Below are 19,176 nucleotides of genomic sequence, written 5' to 3'. Positions count from 1 at the left end.
ATCAATTGCGAGTAAAGTAGATTCGTTAATTTTTTCTGTTGTGCACATGCATATTTCCAACATCTTTATGTGAAGCTAAAATGATAGATTGCATACAAAAATAAGAAGCATGTGTATAAAGAAAGAAAAGAAACAACATATGTAAGCATGTATGTAAAAATGGTCACAAGACCTAGGTACAAGAACAATGCATCTTCAACAACAAAGAAAAGAAAAGATACATGTAATCCTCACTACATCCCTCAAAATCAAACAAACAAACTCTCCCCCTAACAAAAAAAAACCCTATATCCTAACTCTCCCCCTAAGAATGACTACTCTCATATCCAAAACTACTCCCCCTTTTTTGTCATGAGTGAAAAAGGGTAAGAGTGTCAAGTAGACATCTTGTTAAAAATGGAAGAGCTAGCATCTCCATCCTCATTAGCAGATGCATCGGGAGGAGGAGAGGGAGACTCCACAAAACCACCAAGGCAAGCCTGCCGTCTAGCAATATGGCCAACACGGTGTTCACCTGATACAACTTCGTAGAAAGTGTATCAAGGCTAGTATCCATGCGCTGAAGTTGCGCCATAATCGCATCCAAAGTTACATCTCCTGCTGAAGAAGAGGGAGTGGAGGTAGAAGGAGCCAAAGGAGTAGGAGGAGCTGTCAAACCGGATCGCCTCGAACGAAACTGCACCTCGCTCTATTTAATGGTAGCGTAGTCAATTGCACACATAACGGAGAAGTGGTCGAAAGAGGGAAAAGGAACAAAAAAATGGCATAAGATTCGCGTGATAGCAGAAGGAAAGATAAGCTTATCACGGGTAGCTATATCCTTATACACATCTATGATAGAAATAATGAAGTGTGAAGGAAAATCTAAAGAAATATCCTTAAGAAGGGACAACAAAAAACGAGAATGAGACTTTGTAATGGAGTTGTAGTGAAAGAGAGGATACAACACAAAAGTCATCACCATGTTCAAGAATCAAAGACCTTTAGCGAAAGGTCGACATGATGTAGACTGATGCTCACCCCAATCAACTGGGTGCTCACAAAAAGTGGAGATCATCTTGTCTTTGGATACAGTCTGTAGACGCTCACAACCAAGGTAGTCAGGATGCGCAACCCTTGGAACACGAAGCACATCGGATACCAACTTCGGTGTGACTACTATGCGTGTACCTCGAACGCGAATATGAAAGAGAGGTATTGAAGTATCAATTCCATACATGTTGGAGTAGAACTCCTAGATTAGCACAGAAGGAGATGTGACCGGGACGTCACACAGTGACTCCCATTCCCGTCTATGAATGACATTGGAAAGGTCAGTGTCACCGAAATCCGACAAAATAACTTGGCGTTCCGAATGAACACCTCATTAACATATGGTCATAGACAACTCTTTTGTCAAGATCAAGATCGCAGATAACTCCTTTGTCAAGATTGAGGTCGCAAACAGCTCATTCTTCAAGATCGAGATCGCAAACAGTTTCTTCATCAAGATTGAGGTCACAGACAATTACCTTTCATCAAAATTGAGATCGCAGACAGTTCCTTTGTCAAGACTAAGGTCGCAGACAATTCCTTCGTCAAGATTGAGGTCACAGGCATTTCTTTTGTCAAGATCGAGATCGCAGACAGCTTCTTTGTCAAGATTGAGGTCGCAGACAATCCTTTGTCAAGATTGAGGTTGCAGACAATTCTTTCATCAAGATTGAGATCGTAGACAGCTCCTTTGTCAAGATTGAGGTCGTAGATAGCTCCTTTGTTAAGATCGAGTTCACAGACAGTTCCTTCATCAAGATCGAGGTCGCAGACAATTACCTTTCGTCAAGATTGAGATCGTAGACAGTTCCTTCTTTAAGAACTTGGTCGCAGACATTTTATTCGTCAATATTGAAGTTGCAAACAATTACCTTTTGTCAAGAGAGAGATCATAGTCAATTACCTTTCGTTAAGATCGAGATCGCACACATTTCTTTCATCAAGATCTAGATCACAGATAGTTCTTTCATGAAGATCGAGGTCGCAGACAATTCCTTCATCAAGATCGAGGTCGCAGACAGTTCCTTCATCAAGATCGAGGTCACAGACAGTTCCTTCGTCAAGATCGAGGTTGCAAACAATTACCTTTCGTCAATATTGAGATCAAAAATAGCTCATTTTTCAAGATTGAGGTCGCAGACAATTCTTTTGTCAAAATCAAGGTCTCTTGGTCGCAGACATTCCCTTTGTCAAGATCAAAGAACTTGGTTGCAGACAGCTCCTATTTCAAGACCAAGATTAAAAAGCCTCTTGATCACCTCCATTATCAAGATCAGGATTGAAAAATCGCTTGGTCACATCAATTGTCAAGAATCATTTACAGACTCATCAGCTATCAAATAGGTCAAGTGCTCACAATTCTCTTTTTTTTTTTTTTTTTTTTGTCAAAAAGGTAAAGTACTAGCTCTATGTGATAGGCTAAGAATGTATTGACTTATTATGATAAATTAATTGATTAATTAGCCAAGTTTATTAATTAATCAAATTAACATGCAATATACATTGCAGCACAAACAAATCACTAACTAAAATAAAATGCAGCAGAAAAATAATGTTGACAAGGTGATTTGTTTACGAATGAGGAAAACCTCCAAGGCAAAAACCCTACAGGATGATTTTAAGGTCACCACTCCCGATGATTCACTATTATCACAACAAGTGGTTACAAGTAAAGGAATCCGAGTACCTTATACCAACCTACAGTTGAACCCTTACCCTAATACCCAATTGGACTTGTTCTGTAGTGATAATCTCTCTTTTTAATGCATAGCTCCTAGTATGTGACTAACCAATAGATGCACAGATTCCAATACGCAACTTAATCACTAACTTGAGAAAGATGTTGGCGAAGCATACAGATGTCATTTCATGATTGGCGGGCAATAGTGGTGAGATGGTTATTTATGCCTCTCTCTTAGGATTTTCTAGTCCTTCCCATCAAAAAGAGTGATACGAGTGTTAAGTACAAAAGATTACTTAATCTTACTCATTATAAACACGAGCCACAAATCTCACTTGCTTAGTTGTGCATAGAGATGCTACAAGAGATACAAAGTATAGAAAACTTTGTTTCATTGGCCATTTCAAGGTACACAAGTACCAATGTACACAAACACACATTATTTTATATTTTTCTGATTTTTCAATTTTTTTTTTAAAACAAAATAAAGCAAAACTGAAAACAAACAAACAAAAACATGTTAAGCAAAGAAATGCATAAAAACTAGACTGACTCAAAACAATAAAGCAAACACACAAGTAATACAAAAACAAAAACTAGAGGGAGAGAGCGAAAAGTGACTGAATCACTTAGAGTCTTTTTCCTTCCACACCTTGGAAGAACCTTTCCTTTTAGTGAACCCTTGAACCAGCGGAGAGGGGGAAGAATTGCAACCGTTCAATTTCGAAAGGAACATTAGGGCTTTAAGGAGATCTCCAAGTGGAGCAAGAGAGGATGAAAACTGACTTAGGTTTCCCGATGAGATCATGTTGTTGCTCCTTTGAGTGGCTAGCCACTTATAGCAATTAGGTCAAGTATGTCTGAATGCTCTACAATGATGACAGAGATTCTGCTTCTTCTGTTTGAACTAATGAGCATTACTCTTCTTAGCCCTAAGGTTTTTGATTTTTTTTCTTAGCAAGCTTAGTGGGTGCTCCTAAGATAGATTTACCCTTATCTATGTTTTCACTAGCTATCACAGTTTTAATATCATTATTTTCACATTAAACATTATTAGCAAGAGAAACAAAAACAGTAGTACTAGAAGAAGCAATATTAGGATAAGAGAAATCATACCCTAAACCGGTTCAATAAGAAGCAGATTTGTGAAGGTTGAGCATCTCATCAAGCTTTGCACTTGAGGTCTTCTCTAATTGAGCTTTGACTTGAAACATCTCCACTTTAAGCTTCTTGGTCTTCTCAGCCAAGAAATTGTTCTCAAAACTCAGTGCTCCAATAGTCTGATTGGCTTCATCAAATTTCATGGAGATTTATTATCATTCGAACTCCTCATCATTGAGCTTCTTGGTGGCTAATCTATACAACTTTTCATGCTTTTTGGAGACCTTGTATAACTTTGCATAAGCAGTGTGGATGTCATCTTGTTTATTCATCTTCTCAAACTTTGACTCCACCAAGTTCTCTTCTTCATCCACATCTTCTACAATCCCCTTAGTAGGATTGATAGTGGTGGTGAAGGCGTTTAGGATTCTGTTATCCTAATTTTCAGAATCATCCTCAAGTTCAATGTCGCTCAAAGTAATAGCAAGTGCCTTGCTCTTCCTGATAGACTTGAGATAAGTAGGGCACTCTTGTTTCATGTGGCCGAAGCCTTGACACCCGAAACACTTGGGTCCTGAGAGAACAGTGAACTGACCGCCATCCTTAGCATCCTTCTTCCCTTTTTCTTGGCTCTTAGACTGAGAAGAACTAGATTACTTACGGTTCCTGTCAAAGCCCTTCGCATTAACATTCTTCATGAACTTCTTGAATTGCTTTGTGATGTAGGACTTCATTTTAGAATCTTCATCATTTGAAGACTCATCTGTGTCACTATTCTTGTCCTTCAGTGCCATGCTCTTACACTTACTTGATTTTCCAATCCTTGTCAAACCCAACTCATAGGTCTGCAGATTGCCAACCAGCTTCGTCAAAAGAATTTTTTCTATGTCCTTTGATTCCTCAATAGCGGTGATCTTAGGATTTCTCGAGTAGAGATCTGAGTACCTTTCTCACAATCTTGGGTTTGGGAATGGTTTCTCCAAGATTAAAAGCTGAGTTCACTATGTCCTTGAGTTTGGCATAGAACTCATCAAATGACCCATCCTCCTACATCTTGATCTCTTCGAAGCTCGTAGTGAGCCTTTAAAGCTTTGAGTCCTTGATAGCCTTGGTTCCCTTATAGGTTTTCTAGAGAATGGTCCATGTTTCCTTAGCAGTTTCTGTAAAGGATATCTTTTTGAACTCCTCATTTGTGAACGCACTGAACAAAGCATTCAATGCCCTACTGTTGAAGTTTGCTGCCTTGATCTTAGGATCATCCCAATCGGCCGGTGCTTCCTTCGGCTTGGTCTAGCCTATCTCCACAACTTGCCACAATTTTTCATTTAAAGACTACAAAAAGGCTCTCATGTATACTTTCCAGTATGCATACTTAGTACCATCAATAAAGGAGTTACAATGAGTGACTATCCTCTATTCATGACAAATAGGGGTTAATGGATTACACAGCAAAGATTAAACCCTAATCAGAGTGTGCCTGCTCTGATACCACTTGATAGACCGAGAATGTATTGACCCCTTGAAATAATTAATTGATTAATTAGTCAAGTTTATTAATTAATCAAATTAACATGCAATATACGTGACAGCACAAACAAATCACCAATAAAAATAAAATGAAGCGGAAAAATAAAGTTGAAAATGTGATTTATTTACGAATGGGGAGAACCTCCAAGACAAAAACCTCACTGGGTGATTTTAAGGTCACCACTCCCGAAAATTCACTATTATCACAACAAGCGGTTACAAGTAAAGGAATCCTAATACCTCATACCAACCTACAGTTGAACTCTTACCTCAATACCCAATTGGACTTGTTCTATAGTAACAATCTCTTCTACTAATGCACGGCTCCCAGTACGTGACTAACCAATAGATGCACGGATCCCAGTACACGACTGAATCACCAACTTGAGAAAGATGTTGGCTACAAAGTTCTTTAGTTCATCACACGATGAAGATCACGAAACTTCTTTGTCACAAAACCCTACAGTGCACAAACACAGCAGCTTCTTCAAGAGAAATAAGAACTAGGGCAAATTAGGTTTCTGGTCATAATTTGCATGAACAACACTTTGTTTCACACTCGTGCAACTGTGCTCATTGTGACGGCCCTTAAAATAATCCTTATATATGTTTAGGGTTGTGAAAAAAGAAAGTCTAAACACATAATCACGAATTGGAATGAAATCAAAGCTGAAAATTTGATTTTCATAAATCTCAATAGATACCCTATCTGTCGAGCAGCTATCGGGAATCGGGTTAAAACAACTTTTTGTTAGGATGTTTGCCCTTAAATCCTATTATATGATGCTATGTATTTTATTATGTATGACATTATGTATGACTTAATGTTATGTTTAATAAAGTTATTTTATTATTATCTAAAAATAATGGTAACATGAATATTGGGACATTAAAACATGAATATTGGGACATTATCATATAGTGCATGAGATGCATTGTATGTGATTTATGTGATTTAGTCACAGAAGATGTAAATCACAAGTTCCTTGTAAACTCAGAATGTAGTTCGTAGTAGGTGATGAAAATTGGGCATTTCATCTGCGAAGACTATAACATATCAACTTAGATGATTTGTCTTGATCATGAAAATGGAGATTTCTAGTTGATATGTTGATATGTTTTAATAGTTAAAACATGTTTTAATAGTTAAAACATATTAAACTGAATCGTGTGAGATTTATTATTCTTCCAACGACTGTCATATGAATAATAAACTCACAACTTATATTTGCATGAACTCTTAATCCTGAGAGAATAATGGACTTGATCATGAGGTGTAGGTTGCTTTGATATATCAAGATTGAGATCTAGAGTAATGGTCAAAACCTCAGTATGTTGGGCAACCACATTTAGTGTTGATGGAACATTTATTCTCAAGATGGAATTCACAGTTTCTTAACGGAGATACAAAATATTCCCTTGAGATAAGATTAATGAGATTGTTATTCAGAGAGTTAGGCCTAACCATTTTAGTAAGGAGTTACTAAAGTATATATATATATATATATATATATATATTTATGGAATTGGATTTCATAAATATATATAATGAATAACTTTAAATGATTAAACTGGGTACTTAAGGAATTAAGATGTAGTAATCTACAAAGTGACAGTCTTCTTTCATAACTTTGTATTATTACGAATATTTTATGAAGGGGTTGCATGTACAATAAAGTCTTGGGATATAATTTATAGATAAGGCCTAGAATGCAACTATATTTATATAGTGGTATTAAATATAGTTAATGGTAACTTTGGACTTGTCAAAAGTTGACAGAAAAGCCCAAGGCCCATTGGAGCTAGTGTCTTATTAGTCCCTTTTGGTCTCACTCCAAACCACACACTTAAGCCCAATTGGAAAGGCCCAAAAGGCCAGCCCAATTAGATAATCAATTAGACACAAAGGGAGAAACATACATAATTTTATGTAGAGAATTGTAATAACACTATTGTAAAGTGGTGTAAAAAGTGTTAGACATTTTGACATTTCTCCATTTGGAACTAATTGAGAGACCACACATCTTGGGCATGGAATTGGAGTGAAGATTAAAAGTGTTCCCAAGTGATTTTGATCTTCGTTTTTGAAATTCACTACTCCAAGGTACACTCTCTTGTTCTCAAATTCTGAAACTTACATAGTGCGTGTTGACTTTTATGAATGAAGTAGATCCGTTATTTTTCCATTGCGCACTTGCATATTTCCTTCACTTTTTAAACCTCGATAGATACTAGCTATCGAGCTTTAAAAATTAGCACTTCATGACTTAATTCTTGGACAGACTTACATGTCTTTAACACTTGAACTTGAAACATTGTTCCTTGAAGCATTAAACACATCCTAGATCTACCTAATTACAAGTAAAGTGTGTTTTGTCAAAGGATTAGCCAATACATGACAACATATGTTCTTAACATGAATCACATATATCCAAACACTATGCTCCAAAGTTTTACAAGCTCTGTCAATGAAAGGCATTCTGTATACACTCGATTTTGCACCCATGATTTAATCAAGGAAGATGACTGGAATGACCATCCATGTACTCCAAAAATCATGATTGCATTACATGCATTAATTCATTCATTGCATATCATAAAATGATCTTAAGATTCTAATGGTTGTGATGGTATGTCCGATTTTCAAATCTGACCGTCAAATCGAAAGATATCACATGATCAAGTTTGCACAGTTAGCATGCATTGTGTCTAGGTAGAGTAGACCACGCATGATTAATTTAAATTAATTCTGATTGGTCAAACAATTAAAATTAATTAAATAATTTTGTGATTGGTTGATAATTAGTGTTTAAAATAGGGTTGCTTGCATAGGAATAAAAGGGATGATTGGATAAGAATAAAATTGTAAATAATCTGAACTTTATCAAAAATTATTTTGAAATATTTATCTACAAGATAATTGTTGCCGAAAAGACCTGAATTATCCAGCAAAGAGATAAAAATCTTAGAATGCGGATTGAAAACATGTCTAAGTGCAAGGCCTGGCTCAAGAAAACGTAAAAAAGGAGTCCAAAAAGCACCCGAACACGAAAGTGCGATCGGTGTCCAAGAGTACCATTCGGCACTTTCAAAGTGTCGAATTACACTCTTTTGGGCTTTGGCCCAACTCTCTTTAGGTGACAATAAGGCACATCATTTTCAACTTTTTAACAGAAAGATGCGTCCCTATTTGCATTCTACCCATTGTTGCTTATTTTTTAAGCACTCCAGCCTTTATAAATAGGGACTAGATCTCAAAATTTAGCACACTCTTTGGCACATTTTTATCTAGGGGAGAGACAATTTTTTACAATCTTAAAATTCTCACATTTTTTAGTCCCCTTTTTGATATTCTCTCTCTTAAAGCTAGGGTTTTTAGGTTTCAAAGATAATCGTATAAATTTCTTTGAACCCTAAAATATCCTCTCAAGAAGAAGAGTGCTCCATGCAAGAGGTTGTTTCTTATAACCCTTTTTTCTTATGCTTCTCTTCTTGTGATGATGCATGTTTATACATCTCTTTTAGTTTAGTTGTTTCCAATATTCATATCATGAACTTTTGATTTGTTTGTTGAAACATGTTCTTGATTCTTTTTATTATTGTTATGATCTCTTTCTTAGTTTCAAAAATCTGCATGTTATCACTTCTATTTTTTTCTGAAAATAAAAACGGATCTACATCTTCATTAGATGTAGATCTAAATTTTTCTCAAAGAAGAACTGATCTACATCTTCATTAGATGTAGATCTGAATTTTTTCTCAATGAAAAATTGATCTACATCTTCATTAGATGTAGATCTGAATTTTTTCTCAAACAAAAACTAATCTACATCTTCAGTAGATGTAGATCTGAATTTTTCTGTAATAAAAAACTGATCTACATCTTTATTAGATAGGTTTGATTTTTTCTTTAAATCAAAAACTAATCTACATCTTCATTAGATGTAGGTCAGAATTTTTCTTTTAATAAAAAACTGATCTACATCTTCATTAGATGTAGATCTAAATTTTTCTTTAATCAAAAAGTGATCTACATCTTCATTAGATGTAAATCTGAATTTTTCTTTAATCAAACCTGATCTATATTTTCTTCGAATGCAAATCTGATTTTGTTTAACATAGCAGATTTTGAAATGAAAAAGAGTCATGACTAGTCTTGTTCGTTTGATGCATGTTGCATAGGTTGATGTTGTGAATATAATCCTCTTCCAATGTTTTTTTTGTTTTATTTCACATAAAAATCAGATCTGATTTTTTTTAATCATCTACAAATCCAATTTTTCTCATTACACAAAAACAGATCTGGTTTTTTTACCAAACCCAAAAAAATCCATTCGTTCCCAAAAAATAGATCTGATATTTTTTTAACCAAGAGATTTATTTTACTTTGTCCAAAAATTAGATTTGATTTTTCTTTCACCAAAAACTAATTTTTTTACACAAGCAAAACAAATCTGATTTTTCTTAAAACTAAAAATCAATTTTTCATCACAACACAGATCTGAATATTTCTCAAAAGAAGAGGGGTGTATTCATAAATAGATTTGTGTAATTATATTTGTCATGTGTACACAACATATCATTCATGTCATGCATTAAAGGGTACATTGGTCACAAGAGTTTAGAAGACTAAATTCTGTCTGGGTGGAATGAGTGTCTAACACCTTCTCATTCCATAACCTAGCCTTTGAATCTAGTTCTTTTGGATAGGTAGATCTATTCCTTGTCTTTTGTTTTGTTTTGTTTTTGTTTTTTTTTTTGGGTAGACTGTAACTAGGACAAATAGCCATGTATCTTTGGTAGTTTGTAACTAGGACCCAAAGCCATGTAATTTTCAATTTATCAAAGATGTATTCTTTTTTATTCAATCAATGATAAAAGAACAATTCAGTCATGTATTTTATATTTCTTTTTTCTTTTTCTTTTTGTAAAAAAACAAGTGGCGGCTTGACACCACTTACCCAAAAAAGAAAGGTGCCCTAAAAAGCACTCCAAAAATCTCTCTTTTTTTTAGAGGCACTTTCAAGGTCTCTCACAATAACATGCCTCTACTTTGACCCTTTCTTATGCTTTTGAGTCTCTGTTTCTCTGTTTGATTGTTTGTTTGCCTTTAACATGCTAGATTAGGGCTTCTTTCCATTTCTTGCTTTGATATGCCATGAACATGCATTAATATGATCATGCATTGATGCATAGGTGCTGTGGTTCAACAAGGTAAGTGAGGTAAGTCATGCATTCAAATGAACATGCATCGGAAATATATGTTTGATGATGAGTATAAAAAATATTGCTTGGGTGAGTTGTTCTTGATGTTTAGATGCAATCGCATATTTATTTTGATCTTGCCATCTCTGTGTTTCTACCATGTTTTGTTTTTTGCCTTGGATATGAGGTGATAATGTTAGGATTAGTGCCCTTAAATCCTATTGTATGATATTATGTATGACATTATGTATGACATGATGTATGACTTAATATTATGACTGATAAAGTTATTTTATTATTATCTAAAATAATGGTAACATGAATACGGGACATTATCATATAGTCCATGAGATGCATTGTATGTGATTTATGTGAAAAGTCACAGAAGATGTAAATCACAAGTTCTTTGTAAACTCAGAATTTATAGTTCGTAGTCGGTGATGAAATTGGGCATTTCATCTGCGAAGACTATAACGTGTTAACTAAGATGATTTGTCTTGATCATGGAAGTGGAGACTTCTAGTTGATATGTTGATATGTTTTAAGAGTTAAAACATATTGAACAGGACCGCTGTGAGATTTATTATTCTCCTAATGACTGTCAAATGAATAATAAAACTCACAACTTCTATTTGCATGAACTCTTAATCCTGAGAGAATAATGGACCTGATCATGAAGTGTAGGTTGCTTTGATATATCATGAGTGAAATCTGAAGTGACGGTCAAAACCTCAATATGTTGGGCAGCCATATTTAGTGTTGATGGAACATATATTCTCAAGATGGAATTCATAGTCTCTTGATGGAGATATAAAATATTCCCTTGAGATAAGTTTAATGGTTTCAGTTATTCAGAGAGTTAGGCCTAACCACTTTAGTAAGAAATTACTAAAGTATATATTTATGAAATTGGATTTCATAAATATATAATGAATAATTTTAAAGAATTAAACCGGGTACTTAAGGATAAGATGTAGTAATTTACAAAGTGGCAGTCTACATTTATGACTTTGTGTTACTACGAATATTTTATAAAGGGGTTACGTGTATAATAAAGTCTTAGGATATAATTTATTAATAAGGCCTAGAGTGCAATTATATTTATATAGTGGTATTAAATATAATTAATGGTAACTTTGGACTTGTCAAGAGTTGACGGAAAAGCCCAAGGCCCATTGGAGCTAGTGTCTTATTGGTCCCTTTTGATCCCACTTCAAGCCACACACTAAAACCCAATTGGAAAGGCCCAATAGGCCAGCCCAATTAGATAATCAGTTAGTTATAAAGAGAGAAACATACAGAATTTTTTTTAGAGATTAGAAAAGAAAAAGAAACGGTGTGTGAGAGAGTGTGAGACACAGTTTCACTCTCCCTTTGAAAAACTGATTGAGAGACCACATATCTTGGGCGTAAAGTGGAATTGGAGTGAAGATTAAGGGTGTTCCCAAGTGCTTCTAATTTTTGTTTTGAATTTCTCCACACCAAGGTACGCTATCTTGTTCTTAAATTCTGAAATTTACATAGTGCACGTTATCAATCATGAATGAAATAGATCCTTATTCATTGCTTCCGCTATGTGTTTTGTATGAGATACAAAACCAGAATTTTTCCTTCAATTGGTATTAGAGCCAGGTTTTCATATCATAATTGTATAGCGTGTGATTGAATTTAAGAATTTAAGAAAACCGTTATCTTTGTGTTTTCAATTTACTGCATAAAGTTATTGTTACCAATGATATATTGTTATTCAATTGGTATTGAAGTAATTGTCATGTTTCATATTACTATTCAAAGACAATGGTGCCGACTTGTAATGTTAATATGGGATTGAATATAACTATTGCATTTAAATGTCTTGTGCTTGTATGATGCCAAGAAGATCAAGTGAATAGTGCCGTGTCTTTATGGTTGCATAGATACAATTATTATTTAATGAAGTAACTGTTTTGTAACCGTTAAATATATGCACTATTTGGACTTTTTCTTGTACCGTTTGGCATTTATTGCATGACTTGGAATTTAATTGCATGGTTTGAATGTTCTTTCACGGCTTGGACTTAATGCATTGCTTGAGTTTGTTGCACTACTTGGTTTAGAATAAGACAGAATGGTGGCCCACGGTTGAATTGTTTTTTGTCCAAATGCATTGGTTTTGTATGCAAATGCTTTATGGCCATGAATAAATAGAATTCGTATATGGAGAATTCCACCATCTGATTGTACTATAGTTATATATATATATATATAATATAATTATCATATATTATATATTGTATTATATATATATATATAATATAATATTGTTTTGTAATATATGAGTTTATATATTACGTTATATATATATATATATATTTATATATGTTAATGCTAGTTTTATGAAATTTATTCCTAATTAGATTAGGAATATTTTTTCAACGTGTCTATCATTATTATGGTTCTTGACCTTAAAAACCTTTAATTTAAAATATCTAGTGGGAGAGAGATACAAGGGTTGGATCTCATGGCCTCCATTGTTGGTTCATAGTAGTGTGAAATAGATACTTTGTCTTTGCCTCGAGCTTAGCATTCCATGCGGAGAGTATTTATTTCATGGTCCTACAAGATTGAATTTCCTGGTTTATAGTGGTTTGATAAACACCTTGTCTTGGCTTCGAGCTTTGCATTCCATGCGGAGGGTGTTTTATCATGGTACTGCAAAATAAGCCTGTTAAAGGGATGAAATGTGGTTACACATGATTCTAGACAATGGTTTACACTAGACTAAGTATTATAGTATCCTCTATGCTGAGTTCTTACTATTATTACTTAGAGGCTAAATATAAAACGGCATATTATTAGTGTTTGATAAGAGTTATCATGATAGCACTAATAATGAGAATAGTTCTCAATCAATCATAGTATTTTATGTTCACTCTATGCTGAGGGATATTGAATATGAGATTGGGTTGTCGTTGCATATATTATTTTATGGTTTTTGTTAAGGTTCCATATTATATGCTTATATGCTAAATTGATAATGTCTAGTTTACTTATTATATTCATGTTTATTATTTTCAGATCTAATCATGGCATCGTTTAGCCCACTTGTTTCTATTCTTAACCAAAACAAACTGACTGGATCCAACTATGTTGACTGGAAAAGAAATTTGGACATTGTTTTTACTGCTGAAGAGCACAAGTATGTGCTTACTCAACCATGTCCTAAATTTCCTTCATTAGATACTCCTCTAAAGGAAAAACAACGATATGATCGTTGGCAGAAATCTAATGAGATGGCCAAGTGCTATATCCTAGCATCTATCTCAAATGTTCTACAGCATCAAATGCAGGATGTAGAACTTGCTTCGGACATAATGCATAGTCTGAAGGAGATGTTTGATGAGCAAGACCGTTCTGCAAGGCAAGAAACCATGAGGTAAATTTATAATACCAAAATGGCTACAGGAAGTTTAGTGAGGGAGCATTGTCTTAGGATGATTGCTAATCTGAACACATTAGAAGTTTTAGGTGCCGACATTGATGGAGAATCCCAAGTGGATATGATACTCCAGTCACTACCAGAATCATTCAAAGAATTCAGACTCAATTATAATATGAACAAAAAGATTTATTCTTTGTCTGAATTAATGAATGAGTTAGTGGCGGCAGAAAGCATCCTTGGTACTTCTAGTGTTGAAGCCAATGTGGGTGAAGCTTCTACTTCTCAACCTAAGTCGAAAGGCAAGGGTAAGAAGAAGAAGAAGAAGGACTTCACTAAGAAAGATGGTAAACAAATTGCCTTAGGGGTTGCCAACAAAGGAAAGAAAACCAAAGGAAAGTGTTTCCATTGTGGTGAGAAAGGACATTGGAAGAGGAATTGTCCAACATTCAAGGCTGCCAAGAATAAAGGTATGAAAAGTTCGTTTCTTCTTGAAATATGTTTGGTACAGAATCCAACAGATTCCTGGTGTGTGGATTCAGGTTGTACTAATCATATCTGCAATTCTTTGCAGGGGTTCCAGGAGACCAGAAAGTTGAATGAGGGAGAACTATTTCTTACTTTGGCTGATGGGAGCAAGATTCCAGTTGAAGCTATTGAAGTGTTTAATTTGTGTTTTAAGTCTAGAGTTTTAATATTGGAAGACTGTTTGTATGTACCTAATGTTCGTAGGAATTTAATTTCTGCAACTTACTTAGGTAAACATGGATATTGTGTTATCCTGAAAGACAATGTTGTAATAAAGAAGAATAAAGTGTTTATCTGTTCTGGCAATATTGTGGATGGTCTTTATATTTTAACTCCTGATAAGCATGAATTATACAATTCTGAATTAGATAGTAACTCTCATGTGAAATCATTAAAGAGAAAGTTTCCTTCTACTAGTGATGCATATCTATGGTACTTGCGTTTAGGTCATATTAATTCAAGTAGGATTCAAAGACTAATCAAAGATAGACTTTTACAGCCCATGGACTTTGATGGTTTTCCAGTTTGTGAATCTTGTTTGGAAGGTAAGATGACCAAACGACCTTTTAATGCAAAAGGTAGAAGAGCGCAAGATTTGCTAGAACTAATACATTCAGATGTATGTGGTCCTATGTCAATCCAAGCAAGAGGTGGCTATGAGTATTTCATTACTTTTACTAATGATTACTCTAGATTTGATTATGTGTACCTAATGAAACGGAAGTCCAAAGCCTTTGAAAAGTTCAAAGAGTTTAGGGCTGAAGTTGAGAATCAATTGGGTAAACACATAAAGGCCATTCGATCTGAAGTTGTAGTAATAAAGCCATTAGCTTATGATAAACATCATTTTCTCCTGGTCTTCTTTGCTTATGCAAATTTGGTTGTATCCTAAAAAGGCATCCATAAATGTTAGCATTTTATGTCCTGCCATTAAATCAACTAACTGGATGATCCTTGGTAGGGGGAAGCTGTGTTTTGGGCATGCTTGGTTGAGATTTGTGAAATCAACAAACATCCTCTATTTCCCATTCTACTTTTTTACCATGACGACATTAGCCAACCATTTTGGGTAATAGACTTCTTGAATGAAACTTGCAGCTAAGAGCTTGTATACTTCTTCCATAATAGCTTTATTTTTCTCAAGGGCGAATACTCATCAGCTTTGCTAGACAGGCTTCTTCTTTGGATCAACGTTTAGACGGTGTTTTATTACACTTTCATTTATACCTAGCATGTCTTCATGAGTCCAAGCAAATACATCTTGACTTTCCTTTAAGAAGGATATGAGGTCGTCTGCTACTACTGAAGGCAAAGTCATTCCTATCTTGGTGGTTTTGGATGCATCTCCTTCTACCAACTCCACGATCTTCAACTCTTCTATTGGTTCTTATTGCTTTTCTTCGACTATCCAGGTATGGTTTTCTTTCCTTTCAAGTACTGCTTGATAGCACTCAAGGGTGAACACTCGTTGTCTTTACTATACGAGCTTCTTCTTTGGATTAACGTTTAGATGGTGTTATATCCCTCTATTGCAAGCATAATCACTAATGGGTCTTCATGAGATTGTTTTACTCCTCTAGCACCGTGTTCCAAAAACACAATATCCTCTGCTCCAGTCCTTCTACACTTCTTCTTTGGTGTAGGTGCAATACGCAGTTGGCCTTGGGGAGTGCACCTCGGCCATGTGAACCAGGGCAGAGAAAAGGAGTCGCTACCTATTTTTATGGTCTAGGAACCATGTATATAGCGCCCTTACGTGGAAGGACTGATCTTACTACCAGAGTATGGGTTCAAAGTTTAGGTACAATATTGCATCTTAAACTCACACACACACACACACACACACACTAACATACTTCTAAGCATACAACATGGCATTTCATCCCAAACCCTAACATTCATCTATCATGTTTCTCACACCAAACCTAGCATACATCCATCAGAACATCAAACAAACATAGCAGAAACCATAGGCATGGCAATGAGGTATTGATATCAAACGTAACCCAAACATTTAAGCATGGTATTAATGTTGGAAAAATGCATGGAAATACTTGTTTGTATCTCATGAAAACATGTGCAACGGAAAAATTAACGGATCTACTTCACTTGCAATTGATAACATGTGCTATGTAAGTTTTAGAATTAGAAAACAAGAAAGCGTACCTTTAAGCGGTGAAATTCAAAACCGAAGATCAGAAGCACTTGGGAATACTTTTAATCTTCACTCCAATTCTACTTAATGCCTAAGATGTGTGGTCTCTCAATCAGTTTCCAAGGAGAGAATAGGAGAGTGTCCAACACTCACATACTCACCATTTCAGAATGATGTCTCACACCAGACCTCAAAATTCTGTATATTTCTCTTTTTATATATATAACTGATTATCTAATTGGGCTAGCCTTTTGGGTAATTCCAATTGGGCTCTTGTGTGTGGCTTGGAGTGGGACCAAAAGAGATCAATAAGACACTAGCTCCAATGGGCCTTGGGTTTTTCTGTCAACTCTTGACAAGTCCAAAGTTACCATTAACTATATTTAATACCACTATATAAATATAGTTGCACTCTAGGCCTTATCTATAAATTATATCCCAATACTTTATTATACATGCAACCCCTTCATAAAATATTCGTAGTAATACAAAGTCATGAATGTAGACTGCCACTTTGTAAATTACTACATTTTATCATTGAGTACCCGGTTTAATCCTTTAAGTTATTCATTATATATTTATGAAATCTAATTCCATAAATATATACTTTAGTAACTCCTTACTAAAGTGGTTGGGCCCAACTCTCTGAATAACCAAACTTATTAAACTTATCTCAAGGGAATATTTTGTATCTTCGTTAAGAGACTATGAATTCCATTTTGAGAATATATGTTTCATCAACACTAAATGTAGCTGCCCAACATACTGAGGTTTTGTCCGTGACTAATAGATCTCACTCCTGATATATCAAAGCAACCTACATCTCATGATTAGGTCTATTATTCTCTCAAGATTAAGAGTTCATATGAATAGAAGTCGTGAGATTTATTATTCATTTGACAGTCATTAGGAAAATAATAAATCTCACAGCGGTCTAGTTTAATATGTCTTAACTCTTAAAACATATCAACATATCAACTAGAAATCTCAATTTCCATGATCAAGACAAATCATCTTAGTTGATATGTTATAGTCTTCGCAGATGAAACGCCCAATTTCATCACCGACTACGAACTAAACTTCTGAGTTTACAAAGACTTGTGATTTACATCTTCTGTGACTAAATCACATAAATCACATACAATGCATCTCATGGACTAAGATAATGTCCCATTAGTTCATTTATAAATAGTCTCATATAATTAAACAATTTAATTATTAATGACATGCCAATAAATTGGATTTTAGGGCATAAACCCTAACAATTAAAACAATAACAAACATGTTCATCACCCAAAAATGCATATTCATGTTAATACATGACTTACCTCACTTACCTTACTGCATCACAGCACCTATGGCATTAATGCATGTTCATTGTATCAAAGAAATGAATAAAGAGGAAACCCTAATCTTAACATGTTAAGGACAAGAAAAAAAAAACAAACAGAGAGATAGAAACTCAAAAACCTAAAATATAAGCAAAACAGAAGCATATCATATGAAAGAAACAAAGAAGCAGAAGTAGAAAACCTGAATTAGGGTTTCTAGGCACGAGTGTGCGTGCGCATACTTAGGCTAGTTGTATGCATATGCATGGATCGAATCTACGTGTGCATGCAAGAAGCATGCTGTTGATCCCTTGCGGCCATTCAACCACCCATCACGGTGATGCAGGTGCTATGCTTAGAGTGTTCAGGCTCGAGAGCTCGAGTGTTGTACCTTAGGTGTGTGACTGGAATATGAGTCAATTTTAAGGAAATTACCAAGGGTAAGTAAAGTTGCCACCAAACATTGAGTTTTTCTAAGGTGTGATTGGTCACCTGACTCTATTTGATTTTATTACTGATCCTAGGCTACTAAAAAGGTCATTTTTCCTAATCTAATAGGGATGAGTAAAAAATCTTGATTCTTGCATTTGGAAGTCTGGTTACGTGTGGGGAAGGTGTTAGGCACCCCACAACGCTTGTTCGTAGACAGCGCTTGAGGTTTGGATTTAGAAATGGTGTGGTCCCAATCAATGCTTCCCTAGTGTGTTTGGAATCGTTGCCAAATTTCCACAACGAAAATCCGGCAGCATTTTGACTTATTTTCATGGCAAAAATTCGACAACGCTTTGCCTCAGGTGCATCATAGCATGCAAAACACTATTTTCACCAAGCTTTCGCTATGAGAATATGGCAATGGGGATGCCCCATTTTCTAGACAAAAATTCGGCAGAGTTTTATGTTTGGTGAGCTATGGTGCACCGGCAGGGTTTCATGCCTGTGTATACGACGTGTGCCAATATGCTCATTCCAGGATGAGCTAGAGCCCCTCAAAGCATTAAGCACGTTGATACGTGTCGCATACATGGGGAAACTGATGTCACTAGGTGACATGGATCGGGATGATCACATCGCAGTGACTATGCACATAATATGACATGAATATGCACCTACAACAAATGCCTTGAGCACGTACTCATGTCACAAGGTCGAGAGCGCTCATGGTTACAGAAGGTCGATCTCATTGCCACGAGGGTCCATC

The sequence above is a fragment of the Castanea sativa genome, chromosome 1, assembly GCF_040712315.1.
Source record: "Castanea sativa cultivar Marrone di Chiusa Pesio chromosome 1, ASM4071231v1".
Taxonomy (NCBI): Eukaryota; Viridiplantae; Streptophyta; class Magnoliopsida; order Fagales; family Fagaceae; genus Castanea; species Castanea sativa.
Note: the sequence above shows the minus strand (reverse complement) of the source record.